The sequence below is a fragment of the Microcaecilia unicolor genome, chromosome 11, assembly GCF_901765095.1.
Source record: "Microcaecilia unicolor chromosome 11, aMicUni1.1, whole genome shotgun sequence".
Classification (NCBI taxonomy): Eukaryota; Metazoa; Chordata; class Amphibia; order Gymnophiona; family Siphonopidae; genus Microcaecilia; species Microcaecilia unicolor.
Genome location: NC_044041.1, coordinates 33417997 through 33433043, shown reverse-complemented (window position 1 = coordinate 33433043; position 15047 = coordinate 33417997). Strand labels below are relative to the sequence as shown.

General features: G+C 40.2%; 1 protein-coding gene across 7 annotated transcripts in view; it reads right to left on the bottom strand.

Annotated features, from left to right (window-relative positions):
• ATXN2 (ataxin 2) overlaps positions 1-15047 on the bottom strand; it is a 401010-nt gene that overhangs the window by 70278 nt on the left and 315685 nt on the right. The gene's annotated exons all lie outside the window — the stretch shown is intronic.

Here is a 15047-nt window from a genome sequence, read left to right as displayed (position 1 = left end):
CTCTACAGCTAAGCATTTAATTGCTCAAAATGTAAGAAAATCTTGCTCAAATTTACATCTTCATCTACATCATAGGGAGAAAATACGAAGATGTCATGTGCGTATATTATCCTTCCAATAATAATCTCAAATTTAACTGCATCTTCCTGACAAGTCCTGAGAAAACATTCACCCAATTCTGATAATAAAGTAACTGAAATCTCTCATTATGTTTTCATATTTAGTAGCCTATCTAATCTCTGTTATTTCATATTTTTCTCATCTTGGTTGGGTGAATAGTGAACACGTGTTCGTATACTCTACCCTATCATGCATAGAATTTCTATTCAGAGATTCCAGAATGCAATGTGTTTCCTGCAGAATTTGTATCTTACTCTATGGAACAAAATCCTTAAAACATAGTATCATGCCACCATGGCATCTATCTAGTTATTTTTACCCTGGCATCACAGTGTTCAACTGGTTATTTCTTTTTTTAACCAGGTTCAAACTATATAATGTCATCAATAGAAATGATTTCAACTAAGAGATGCTCAATCTCCTTTTTCAGTTATTATTGCAGGCAGTCAGTTTCCTTTTGATTAAAGTGTAACCCATCTTCATTTTCAAGAATGTACTAGTTCCTAATGAACCTAGAGTGCTCCTCCTTGCACCACTGACTTATCCATACATTGAGACTACAGAGTTCAGCCTGCCTCTAGGGTTAGGCATATGGAATGTGAAGAATTCCTGATATTATCATCCTTGAGGATCTGGCTATTAGCTTTCTACCTATCTTTCTGCACCTTCCTCTTTCACTGGTATCTATGTGGACCAAAGAGTGAGGAAGGCATCATGGGAACTCTTCCTAACACAATTGGAACTGATCTAAGCAAGAAAATATTCTGTTACTGATACAATCAAATACATATACAGGGCATTTTTGATACGATGTCTAAGTCTGACTTTTGACATTTTGCTCAGAACGTCCAGAATCCAAGTGGCAAATATAGCAATTTTTGAAACAGCAAACATCTTTTTTTTTTTTTTTTTAAATGGCCACTTGCTAGATGTTTTTGTGCTCTGTACATTTATCTTTTTGGTCCATTTTCAAGAAAAAAAAACATCCAAGTGAAAACCAAACAAAATCAAGCCATTCGGAAATAGGAAGAGCCAGCATTCTTAGTAGACTTGCCACACAGAAATCCCAGAAGAGCAGTGGGTCAACAAAGGGGGCACTGCAGTGGACTTAACATAAACGCTCCCAGGTACACATCTTACAGTTACCCCTTATATTGTAAGGTGAGCCCTCCAAAACCCTACTATACCCCAACTGTACACTAGTATAATAGCCCTTATGGCTGCAGGTGTCACCTATATGTGGGTATAGTAGTTTTTTGATGAGTTTTGGAGGGCTCACAACTTCCACCACAAGTGTAACAGAGTGGGATATGGGCCTGGGTCCCCTTCTCCACAGTGCACTGCACTGACCACTAGGCTACTCCAGGGTCCTGCTTGCTGCTCCAATGACTGGCTATAACATCTGAGGCTGTCAGAGGCTGGTATGTACTGTTTCTTTCACATCTTTGAGGGGCGGAAGGGGGTCAATGGCCACTGGAGGAGTAAAGGGAAGTCATGCCTTAATTCCTCCAGTGGTCATCTGACCATTTAGGGCACCTATTTCTGACTTAGTCATGATAAAAACAGATCTAGACCAAAATGTTTAAATTGTAGCTGTGGATGTTTTGGTTTTGTTCTAATATGGCAGAAACACTTCCAAGTGTTAGGAACGCCTTAATCTCGCCCCCAACACACCCCATTGTGACTTGGACACACTGCAGAGAAACTGCATAAACAAACATCTGCAAAATAGGTTTCAAAAATAGTGATTTGAATGTGTTGGCAAGCAAAACATCCAAATGCTGCTTTATGCCACTTTTTAAATGCTTTCGAAAATGAGCCTGTGTTTTTTAGCACCCTACATTAGCCTATATAGAGCAACAGGCAATAAAATGCTGTCTCCAGCCTCTGGGCTAAACAGAGGCTCCCTGGAACAGCCAGTCTCTGAATATAAGTCCCCAGACAAGGCTATCTTGGCTTTCCTTTTAAGAATTCATGCAGGATTGTGAAAAAAACAAATCCTTTTTTTTTTTTGAGAATGGTTACACCAGCTGATCACTCAAATCATCAGCAAATTATAAAAACACCAAGAACATATCAGACTCCTAAGTGTCACAGATGCCAGAACCAAAGGAGAGCTCAATAAAATTTTTCTAGGGGTGCTTACCTGTTTTATAATGCTAGACAGATATAATTACTCCACACCTTATCACTCCGGCGTTCATAAAATATGTTACTAGCAGACAGCCTTGATTATATTAGTACCTTTCTGAAATACCAGTTGGAGCAATTGTACCATCTCACAGTTCGAAGGTATCAGTATAGGTATTCTGGAATGTCCCAAAATCTTAACTGTTTCTTCTCACATGAACTGCCATACTGGATTAGACCAAATGTTCATCAAGCTCAATATCCTGTTACCAATAGCAGCCAATCCACATTACAAGTACCTGGAAGATCTCCAAAAGTAGATACATTCCATGTTGCTTATATGCAGGCATAAACAGTGGTTCTCCCAGTTCTGCCTGGTTAATAACAATTTATGGATTTCCCATCCAAGAATTTATTCAAACCTTAATTTAAACCTGACAATGCCAAATTTTACCACATCCTCTGACACCAAATTCCAGAACTGTTTAATACTTTTTCTGATTTTCTTTAAATGTACTACTTAACTTCAAAGAATGTCTCCTAGCCTTTGTGCTTTTTGAAAGTACAACAACCAATTTGTGTTTACCTATTCCACTCAACTTATGATTTTATAGAGCTCTACTATATCTCGCCCTCAGGGGTCTCCTCTCCATACCGAAGAGCCCTAACCTCTTTAGCTTTTCCTCAGAGGAGATGTTCCATCCTCTTCATATTTTGGTTGTGCTTATCTGTATCTTTTCTAGTTTCACTGTGTTTCTTGGAATGTGGTGACCTAATACATTTCTAATGTTTCATTGGCTTTTTATGACTGCTGTCACACACCTAGCCAAAAATTTCAACATTTTGTGCACAATGCCCAGATCCTTTTCATAGGGTGCAACTCCTGATGTGAAATCAAAGAAATTAGAAAAATCTCCCAAACTTGAAGACACTTAATGAGGGGGTAATAATCTCAAGATACATAAAAATAAAACCCAGTGCAATAAAGAATTTTTTTATATACTCCTGATGTGAAGCCTGGCATTGTGTAGCTATCATTTGGCCCAACTATTTTCCCTATGTGTATCACTCCATTATTTGCCAAATTAAATTTCATCTGAAACCTGAATGCCAGTCCCTCAGTCTCGAAAGATACTCCTACAATTTTTTTGTAATCCACTTATGTTTACTGTTTAGTCAAATTTGATATAACACAATTCAAAAGAAATATCAAAACAGTTTACAATATTAAAATGCAAAACAAAGAAAAAGAAGGAAAAAGAATAGGTCCAGTTCCACCCAACCACCAAAATTCCTCCCAACTAATCAGCAAACACCTGTTGAAAAAAATACATCTTTAAATCAGTTTTGAATCTATTTAGTGATACTTCTAGATGCAAGTATTTGGGCAGAGAATTCCACAAAAAGGAACCAAAAAAAGGCAGAATCAAAACGTTGTGGCCAACTGGGCCCACACAAGGGATAGTCAGAAGACTGTCAGAAACAGACCAAAGCAGTTGATGGGTAGCCTGAGAGATAACTGCACTTGAAAGAGAAAAAAGCAAACCTGACCTCAAAACCTTTAACACAATAGCTAAAATTTTAAGTTTTACTATGTAGCTAACCAGTAGCTAATGTGACTGGATGGCAATATTCTAAATTAGCTGCAATCTTTTTAAAGCTGAACCCCATTGTAAGGAAGCTACAAAAATTGAGACAGTTAATATGCGCATGCATTATAACAAGAGCATCCTTAGTCAAGAAAGGTCATATACAGTTAATGAGACAAAGATTTAAAAAATATAAAACAACAGTAGCGATCTGGGGTTCAAAAGAAATGTCTGTCTCTATATTTTAAGAGAGGACAATAGCAACATTTGCTGCCCTAAAAATGAAGGAAATATTGATGGAGGAGTAGAACAGCTGGTCGACCAGATAGCCTGACATTTTCCAAGACTGACTATCATCTAAAGCACCATGAGCCAACGCTCAATCACTGTCTTCTACTTGTGCAATGGAGAAAAATAGCATTGATGGAGAAAAAAAAATCAGTCAAAAAGCATGAGCTCAGCCCCCCAAAAACTGAATCAATATGGCGAAAAGGCTAAGAAAAACATCAAAAACTTCTGGTGCCAGATTCACAAATATAAGCACTTTATTTTAAAAAACTTTTATTACATATTACTCTGTAGACAAAATACAAATTACAAAGACACACACAAACTCTTCCAACTCGTGAATAAATTGTTAGACACCACACCAGTCACAAATAACAACAAAGACACACCAGAAGCTGACAACCTTGCGAGGTACTTCAAGAAGAAAATCATACAATTGCGACTCAAAATACCTGTCAGCCCCATCGAATACACTACATTCCTAGACTGCCTAGACCCAGACCCTGGAGTATACCCAGCAAACAGGATTTGGACTGAATTCAAAATACTATCAGAAGATCTCATCTCACAAACGCTTAAAAGATTCGCCAAATCTCATTGCAAATTAGATATAAGCCCAAATAACCTTATGAAATCAGCCCCTCAACAATTCATAACAGACCTAACGAACCACGTGAACTTTATGCTAGAAAATGGACTCTTCCCAAGGGAGAAAGGAAACATTTTACTCACCCCCATACCTAAAGATGCAAAGAAAAATGCCAATGAATTAACTAACTACAGACCAGTAGCATCCATTCCCTTAATTACCAAAATAACAGAAGGGATGGCGACCAAACAATTCAGAGTATCTATACAAGTTCTCAATACTACAAGACTCCCAGTCAGGATTCCGCTCTAATCACAGTACTGAAACCGTACTAGTGACGCTTATGACCAAATTCAAACAAATGATAGCAACCGGCAAGAACGTACTACTTCTACAATTCGACATGTCTAGCGCCTTTGACATGGTTGATCATGGAATTTTATTACACATCCTCGAATACTTCAGCATCGAAGGCAAAGTTCTCAATTGGTTTAAGGGATTCTTAACTACACGCTCATATCAAGTGACAGCAAATTCGACTACATCAGCCACATGGAATGCAGAGTTCCACAGGGATCCCCCCTCTCACTGACCATATTCAACCTAATGATGACACCCTTGGCCAAACTACTATCGAACCAAAACCTCAACCCATACATATACGCTGATGATGTAACGATCTTCATTCCATTCAAACAAGACCTAAGTGAAATTTCCAACGAAATCAACCAAAGTCTACATATCAAGCATTCATGGGCAGATGCATTTCAGTTGAAACTTAATGCAGAAAAAAAACCAATGTCTAGTACTCACCTCGCAACACAACAAGGACAAATTTACCACCATCAACACAACAAAACTAAATCTACCAATCTCGGACACCCTAAAAATTCTTGGAGTCACCATTGATCGGCACCTAACACTTGAGAATCATGCAAAAAACATAACCAAAAAAATGTTTCACTCAATGTGGAAATTAAAAAGAGTAAGACCATTTTTTCCAAAGCCCGTCTTCCGCAATTTGGTACAATCACTGGTACTCAGTCATCTGGACTATTGCAACTCACCGTACACCGGCTGTAAAGAACAAATACTTAAAAAACTCCAAACAGCCCAGAACACGGCAGCCAGACTAATGTTCGGAAAACCAAAATATGAAAGTGCGAAACCCCTACAAGAGAAACTACACTGGCTCCCACTCAAAGAATGAATCACGTTCAAAGTATGTACTCTAGTTCATAAAATCATCCATGGAGTTGCCCCAGCCTACATGTCAGACCTAATAGACCTGCCACCCAGGAATGCAAAAAAATTTTCTCGAACATTCCTTAATCTTCATTTTCCCAACTGCAAAGGTCTGAAATACAAATTAATACACGCCTCTACCTTCTCCTATATGAGCACGCAACTCTGGAACGCGCTACCACGCTATCTGAAAGCGACCTATGAACTAGCCAACTTCCATAAACTACTAAAGACTCATCTCTTTGAAAAGATATACCACAAAGATCAAAACATGTAAAAATCTCCAAATATACCCAGTAACGCGTCTAATGTCTTATAATGTCTCTGCTACACCACTATCTTGTATTTCTAATGTCTGATAACGTCTTCTGTAATACCACTATCTTGTATTTCATGACCATGTAACCCAAAATCCTTCTGTAAAACCAAATGTATATCCTCTTCTTATTTCCAGTATCCATGATATATTGTAAGCCACATTTTGCCTGCAAAGAGGTGGGAAAACATGGGATACAAATGCAATAAATAAATAAATAAATAACACAGAGGGGTATTTTCAATATGATGTCCAAGTCTGACTTTGGACGTTTTGCAAAAAAACATCCAAAATCCAAATATGAAAGGTCATTTTCAAAAAAGAAAAACGTCTATCTTCTGTTTTTGAAAATACTGTTCCGAACAACATTTTGTGTCTTGGAAGTTTTGTATTTTTTGGTCCATTTTCGGGGAAAAAAAAAAAGTCCAAGTGCAAAATGCCCAAAATCAAGCCATTGGGATGTAGGAGCAGCTAGCATTTTTAGTAGACAGGTCCCCCTGACATCCCAGCACAGCAACAGGACACCCTAGGGGGCACTGCAGTGGACTTCATAAAATGCTCCCAGGTACACATCTCACCATTGCTCCCTTACCTTGTGTGCTGAGCCCCCCAAAACCCACCACCCCCAACTGTACACCACTATCATAGCCCTTACAGGTGAAGGGGGCACCTATATGTGGGTACAGTGGGTTTCTGGTGAGTTTTGGAGGGCTCACAGTTTCCTCCACAAGTGTAACAGGTAGAGGGAGCTAGGAGCCTGGGTCCACCTGTCTGCTGCACCCAACACTACACTACTCCAAGGACCTGCATGCTGTTCTAATGGACCTGAGAATAACATCTGAGGATGGCATAGAGGTTGGTAAATGTTTTTCATTACATTTTTGGGAGTGGGGGTGGGAGGGGGTTAGTTACCACTGGGAGAATAAGGGAAGATCACTCCTGATTCCCTCCAGTAGTCATCTGGTTATTTAGGGCACCTTTTTATGCCTTATTCGTAATAAAAAAAAGTGGTCTAGCTCAATTCTAGGAATAAAATGTATAGAATGTTTGTACGTTTGAGAAGCTCGCCAGGTGCCCTTGGCCTGGCTTGGCTGCTGTCGTGGACAGGATGCTGGGCTCGACGGACCCTTGGTCTTTTCCCAGTGTGGCATTACTTATGTACTTAAGTTTTAGTTCTGGATGGTTTTGTTTTGTTTCATTATGGCTGAAAAACATCTAAGTCTTAGGAATGCCCAAGTTCCACCCTGAACATGCCCCTGGCACTCCCCCTTGAGATTTGGATGCACTTCTGGCGGACTTCAGAGAAAAACGTCTAAAAATAGGTTTCGAAAATGCTGATTTGTGAGAAAAACGTCCAAATGTAGACTTATGCCACTTTTTGGACGTTTTTCTCTTTTGAAAATGAGCCCGACAATCAAATACCTTGGATTCCACCATGTTATATATCAAGTCTAGAATGTATATTAAAAAGCACCAGTCCAGTAGAGATCCCTGGGGCATTCCACTATTTTAGCTTTTTCCACTTAGTAACTTGCCCATTTAGTCCTACTTTGTTTGCCCAGGAATATCTCACAAAGTTGAAAGCAAAAAACAAGCGTGGCACATAATTAGGAACCAAACCATGTAATATCCAAAAAACCATAGTACAAAGTTTTAAAAAATTCAATTAGCATGGACAGGTAAGCAATGAAGTTTGATTAAAAGAGGGGTTGCTCTCTTTGCACATTTAGTGTGGAAAAAGTTAACCACAGCATTTTGTAAAATTTGTAACTGCGTAAAAGAATGTTCAGTACAGCCAACATACAAGAGGCACAATAGCTTGAACTAACACATTTAAATGATCAAATAGAAATAATTTTTAACATGCCTGATCACTTAATTTATAAAAGACTCCCTGGGATCATGTATTTATGTGATCTTTCATTGTCAAATAAGAATCCAAAGTGACCCCCAGTACACATAAGATTCAAATGTAAATTGCATGCTTTTCAATCACAATTTTATCAGTAGGGAAGGATATAGAAAGGTCCAAACTAAATAAGGGGTCCTTTTAGTAAGGTGTGCCGAAAAATGGCCTGCGCTGGTGTAGATGCATGTATTGGACGCACGCAGGTCCATTTTTCAGCGAACCTGCAAAAAAGGCCCCTTTTTTTTGCCAAAAATGGACTATGCGGCAAAATAGAAATTGGTGCACTTCCATTTTGGGCCTCAGACCTTACCGCCACTCTTTGACCTAGCAGTAAGGTCTCATGCGTTATCCAGGCGATAATGGTTATACGCGCTTTAGTGGACGTGCATAAAAAATGAAATTACCACCCAGGCCACATGGTAGCCAGGCGGTAGTTCAAAATTAACACACGAACGCTTCTATAAGGCTTAGTAAAAGGGCTCCTAAATTTGGTTTTATCCATATTTAACTTAAGGTGATCATTGTTTAATCTGGAATATGATTTCCTGTATGGAAGAATAAAATCAATAGAAGTTATATTGTATCAGTATAGGTTATATATATATATATATATATATATGCACACACACACACATCCATATCTTTCAACTCTTGGCCAAAAGTTGCTATCACAATATTGAATAGGAAAAACTGGGGAGCCTTGAGAGACACCACACTTCATCCTCCATGATTCTTAAAACTCATTTGCCCATTTCCTATATAATAATTCTCACCTCCAAAGTTCTAAAGTAGCTGCCTGTGTCCGTGGCTCCTGGAGTTGCTGAGCTAGGCTCCGTAGCCAGGCTGACGTCACTCACAGCTAGTTCCCAGGCAGGGGGAGGAGTAGGGAAACGCGCGGAGCAACTTGCTCCGCCTGTTTCCCTACTCCTCCCCCTGCCTGGGAATCAGCTGTGAGTGCGCCGCTCAAATACCCCCCCCCCCCCCGGCGTATCAACCAAGCCCCCCCCCCCTCCCCGGCACATCAACCCCCCCCCCCCCCCCCCCAGCACATCAACACCCTCGCCACCTGCAGCTGCCACTGGTAACACTGTCCAGCCGCTGCTGCTTCTCCTGTTGAGCAGCAGCGGCCGCTACGAAAACAAAAAAAAGCAATAAATGTTTTCAAACCTCAAACACGGCACCGTAGACAGCCATCAGGCATTGGCTGTCGGCTCTGCAGCCGCTACTCCTCTCGCCTCCACGTCACTGCCCCTAGAGTAAGACCCCGGAGGAGCGGCTGCAGAGCTGACAGCCAATGTTTGATGGCTGTCTACGGTGCCGCGTTTGAGGTTTGAAAACATTTATTGTTTTTTTTCTTTTCGTAGCGGCCGCTGCTGCTCAACAGGAGAAGCAGCAGCGACCGGACAGCGTTACCAGTGGCAGCTGTGGGTGGCGAGGGGGTTTGATGCGCCGGGGAGAGGGGCAAGGGAAGGGGAGGGTCGCTGGACATGGGTAGCTGAAGGGGGGTAGGGGGGAGGGGAGGGTCGCTGGACATGGGTGGCTGGAGGGGGGAGGGTCGCTGGACATGGGTGGCTGCAGGGGGCAGGGGTAGGGTCGCTGGACATGGGTGGCTGCAGGGGGGGAGGAGGAGGGGAGGGTCGCTGGACATGGGTGGCTGGAGGGGTGGGCAGTGGAGAGGGAGGGGGGGCAGGGGAGAGGGAGGGGGTCCTGAGACCAGAGAGGTGGGGTGGGGAGTGGGGCCCTGCGAGAGGGAGGCACACACTCACTCACTGTCTCTCACATACACTCTCTCTGACACATTCTCTATCACACTCTGTCACACACACAGTCTCTCACACACTCTCTCTCTCACATAGACACTGTCTCTCTCTGACACACACACTCCATCTCTCAATCACACTCTCTCTCTCTCTCTCTCTCTCTCAAACATACACACTCCGAGGAAAACCTTGCTAGCGCCCGTTTCATTTCTGTCAGATACGGGCCTTTTTTACTAGTAACTCTATAAATTCTAGCATTCAAAAATCTTTCAAATCAGTGCTTGTCAATCTTTTTGTGAGTGTGATCCCATAATAATAGCCAAATAAAATCCTCCTGAAGGTGCAAAATAATCATACCACTATAGAAGGCCCTCCCAAGTTGTGAACGTATTTGGGGTCCTGACCCACAAGGAAGCTCTGCTTTAAACCATGAATCTACTTGAAATACCAACTGAGTTCAAGAAATGAAGTAGGAGGTTGCAGTCTATAAGATCAAAATTGGAAAAGATCACATTATAATAACATCACTTGTTGACCCAGGGCTAAGTGAGTCTTTACTTTAGAGAATAAATGTTTCAGATTGCAGGACCTAAATTATAGAGTGCCCTTCCCCTTTTCCATAAGGAATTTTCAACATACAGAGGCATTTAAGAGAGAACTGAAAACATACTTGTTTCAGCAAGCCTATGGGGCAATTACCGTTACTCTAGAGACCCTGTATTAATAAAATCATACCTATGCTGGGACTGTTGAAGGAGACTTTGAAGATGTAATTCTGTAAGTGATTGTCATTTTATATTGTGTATGCTTTAATTGTCATCCACCAAGGATTTTAAATCGTGCAGAATAGAATTATAATAAATAAATAAATAAAGTTCCAAGAAGAGTCTCTGTACTGAAACCTTTTCAAAAGGTAGATTGAATTTCAGAAAGGAAATCATGAGTTTCTATAGTATGTGACTAGTTGGTCTGCTACAGTACTCTCAGCGATCTTAGCAAACAAAGGAATTCCAGTTATTAGTCTGAGATTTGATAGTTCTAAATTACTTATCAAGGAATTCTTTGGTAAATGTGTCAAAATGTTCTCTCCTTAAAGGGGCTCTTGCTGGTATATAGTGTAGCAGGAACACATAATAGAATTTCATCATGAAGAGTTTTAAAAATCAAAGTCACAATTTTAAAACATATCCTCCATAAAATGTGAAGCCAATGCAACTGTTTGAACACAGGAGAAACGTGATCATAATGGGAGACATCAGAAATCAGACAAGTTGCTGCATTCTATGCTACTTGCAATGATCATACAGGAAGTCCTAAAAAACAAAGCATTACAATAATCAAACAATGGAAACACAAAGGCTTGAACCACTGTATGAAAATTATTCAAGCTCAAAAACATGCTGAATAACATCTTTAAGATGGGATTTCATAGACAAAGAAGAATCCAAAATTATCCCCAGCTATTTGATTTTTCTCAAGATGTGAATATTGACCCCATCAACAGAGAAAGAATCCAGAAAATCCGTGGTATAAGACCCCCCCCCCCCCCCCACAAAAAAACAAACAAACTTGTGTCTTGGCTGTGTTGTTAAACTAAATTTGCTGATAACCAGGTCTTAACCGTAGGGCTATAGTTTCCAAGATCACCAATAGAGTCCTTTATAAAAGCTGACGTTATTTTAATCACCCTCCAATCTTGAGGTACCACAGATGATTTTAAAGATAGGTTACAAATGACTAATAATAGGTCTGCAATTTCATTTTGTATTCTTTCAATAGTCTGGTGTGTACACTATTCTAGTCCAGGTGATTGGCTTGTCAATTTGCCCTATTGTATCTTCCAGTATTTCGTGATTTCTTTCAGTTCCTCCAAATCATATTCCTCCCAGGTCTCCATCTGGGAAACTAAATGGGCCATTTCGGTCTTATCTTGTCTTTTGTTTTGTTGTAACTATCTAGTCTTGGATGCATTTTGTTTTAAGTGACCCTCTAATACAGAATGGCAGACATTTTATTTTATTTAGAAATTTATACTCAAACTATCTGCCATCATCTACTGTGGTACTATGCAAATACATGCATGCTGTATATGGGAGTCCTTATGGTTCAATCTTTAAACAAAGGTGTGAACAAGGAGCCTTAATGGGCCAGGAAATTACTGTAGACCCATCCATGAGGTCAAACCAGAGGTTCTGCGAAAACAGTTTCAAGGGATTATATCAAATGTGTAACTTAATCTGAAAAAAAATAGACTTTCAATTTGTTTTTTTTCTGTCTTAAAGAACCTAACTTGCAAAAATGTTCCTTTGGTCCAAAACATACATATATATATAAAAGCAAAACTTGAAAACTCAAAGCCTCCTTGTCTTAATTACAGTTTTGTATTTTCTAAAACCTGGTGCTAAGATGGTATACCCTGCAGCCCATCTGTCAAAATACTGGCCACAAGGATCCCAGATGCAAAAACGAACACAGCAAAGGCGAATAAAACAGTTGGATTAAATGCACAATTAGACCTTAGACCAGTGGTTCCCAAACCTGGTCCTTGAGGCACTGCCTCCACTGCATGCAAATATCTCTCATGAATTTTCATTGAGGGTATCCTGAAAGCCTGACTGACTGGGGTGCCTCCAGGATCAGGTTTAAAAACCACTGCCTTAGACCTTTTCTCTGAACAATGATAGAGCCCTGGAGTTGAACCATTTCTACTCTTTAATCATTTATGTAATATATATGTACATATTTGATAAAACTACTCCTGCTGGAATTCTGAATCTGTCCGAGACTCCGAGTTAAAGAGTGTTTCTAGAACGACGGCTGATGCAAACACTGAAACTACAATCCATCATGGGGCCACTGCACATTGAAAAGGCTCAGTGACTTGGTCAATCAAGGACCAATGACTCTCATCCGAGAACTGTGATTTTTAAAGTCTTAAAACTGTGTCTATAAGTAGGACATTCTCAGGGCTATCTGATCTGAAGGACCTCTATAGCATGATAATCAAAATGTTCTCTGCTTTCAAGGTTTTTCGGCTGCGATGTCGACAAAGCTCGGTCATTTCTGACATAGACATGCTATTACTGGAACTGGAAAAATTCAATGTTTTTGCTTAACAATGGTATCCAGCTAGCTAATTACTAGTGGAGATAGCTAGCACCATGGCAAAGATGTAGCCCCCCCTTTCTGGGGGTGAGCAGGTGAACCATGGAATCTGATTTGGTCACCTTGCTTCTAAATTTTTACATTGGACTCTTTCAACCTACAAGAGAGTATTTTCCTGAGCTTGTGGAAGATTAATGTTATGATGGATAGCAAGCGAGGTTGAAGATTTGCTATTGGCTCATATCATATGATTGTAACTTGCACTCTTAAGGACCATTTTCCTGTCTGACACTGCTTTTATTAACAATATCCTGCATTTTTGGACATGGCAGTGGATGAGGGTCTGTGTCATGCTGATATATCAGGCATAGATCTCAGTATTTTATTTCAAAATTTTCTATACCACTCTTGACTAGAAGAGCAGAGCGGTGTACAGGCTAAAGTAAAAGAAAGTAAGAAAGGAACTCCATTATGAGATAGGAAACCATAACAATCACACTAAGAGTCAAATAAAGGGAAGGGAAAATAGGGATTAAAATAGGTAGGGGTGGGTAGAATACTTTAATCAAAGTTGGTAAAAGGCAGGATTATTTAGGAATGTTTAGCTGGTGTTAACACTCAGACAGTCTCTCAGAATGCCAGTTTAAAAAGCCAAGTTTTAAGTTCAGTCTTAAGATTATTAAAGGAAGTATCGCTACAGAGAGAACGGAGGAGATTATTCCGGGTATGTGGGGAGAGGAAGGAAAAAAGCACTGCGTCGTGTAGACTCAAATAGGCTAAACTTGGACTGGGTAAAACTAGTCGATCATTAAAGAACCGAAGGGTCCTAGAGGGGCAGAAAAGAATAGTCAAGCATGAAAGGTAATCAGGAACGCCAATTCAAAAAGCCTTAAAGGTAAGCAACCCAACTTTATATATATAATCCATTTTTTCAATGGGAAGCCCATGATATTTTTTCAACAGGGGCAAGATGTGGTCTGATTGATGAGCATGCATAACCACCTGATGGCTGTATTTTGAAGTGTTTGTAACTTCCACAAAGTGGAATGTGGTAAACCTGCATAAACAACATTGCAGTAATCAAGGCGGGAAGTAAAAAAGGAAAGGATCAGAGCATGGAAATTTGAGCTATCAAAAAGAGATGTCTTATGTTGTATGCTACATGAGCTCCTTCTGTGGGAAGCTAAATTTCCATCTTGGGTGGAACAATGATTGCTTAATTGTTGCATTTTGCCTGGGCATAGGGTTCAGAAACATTGGTTCTCACAGAGGCTATGATTTCTCTTATTGTTTTGGACTCTGATGCTACCCCTAGTGGGACCTTTGTTGTTTTTCAGTTCTGCTTGATGCTATGCTCGGCAGGCACAGGAATTTTCTACTTTGGAACATATTTCATTTCAACTTTTTGCTTGTTTTGTTAAGTTTGTGGGCTTCACCGATGTTTCAAATCTGGGGCAGTATGCCTATCTGCATCTTATATTTCACATTCAGAAACAAGGGGGGGAGTGGGAGGGATTAAGGGAAGGTAAACTTCATGCTGTCCATAGTCCTAAGGAGGACATCAAGTTATGTTCTTAGGGAAGGGTTATTTGAAATGGGGAGAGTAATGGTTCTTTGTGACCTTTTTGGGGTGGGGGGACCTTTTTCATGTATATTATTTTTTAGGTTGGTATTTATTTTGCCTTTGTTGATTCTTTGATGTCTCTCTATCTCTTTATTTGGTATATTACATTATTGTCTTACTTGACTGTCAATGCAGGGTTTGGGGGTTTTTTTTTGGCATTTTTTGTTTTACAACATCAGGATCCTTTTACAGGCCATTACCTGCTGGGATCCGGGGGGTGCATTTCCAGGGAGGTCGATGGCTGGGACCGTCTCTCCTATAATTATCATGGTTCCTTTGGTAGAACCAAAGAGACCTCAAAATGACATCCCTTAAAATTATATCCTAAAATGTGGGAAGGATGACTTCAACTACTAAAAGACAAAAAATTCT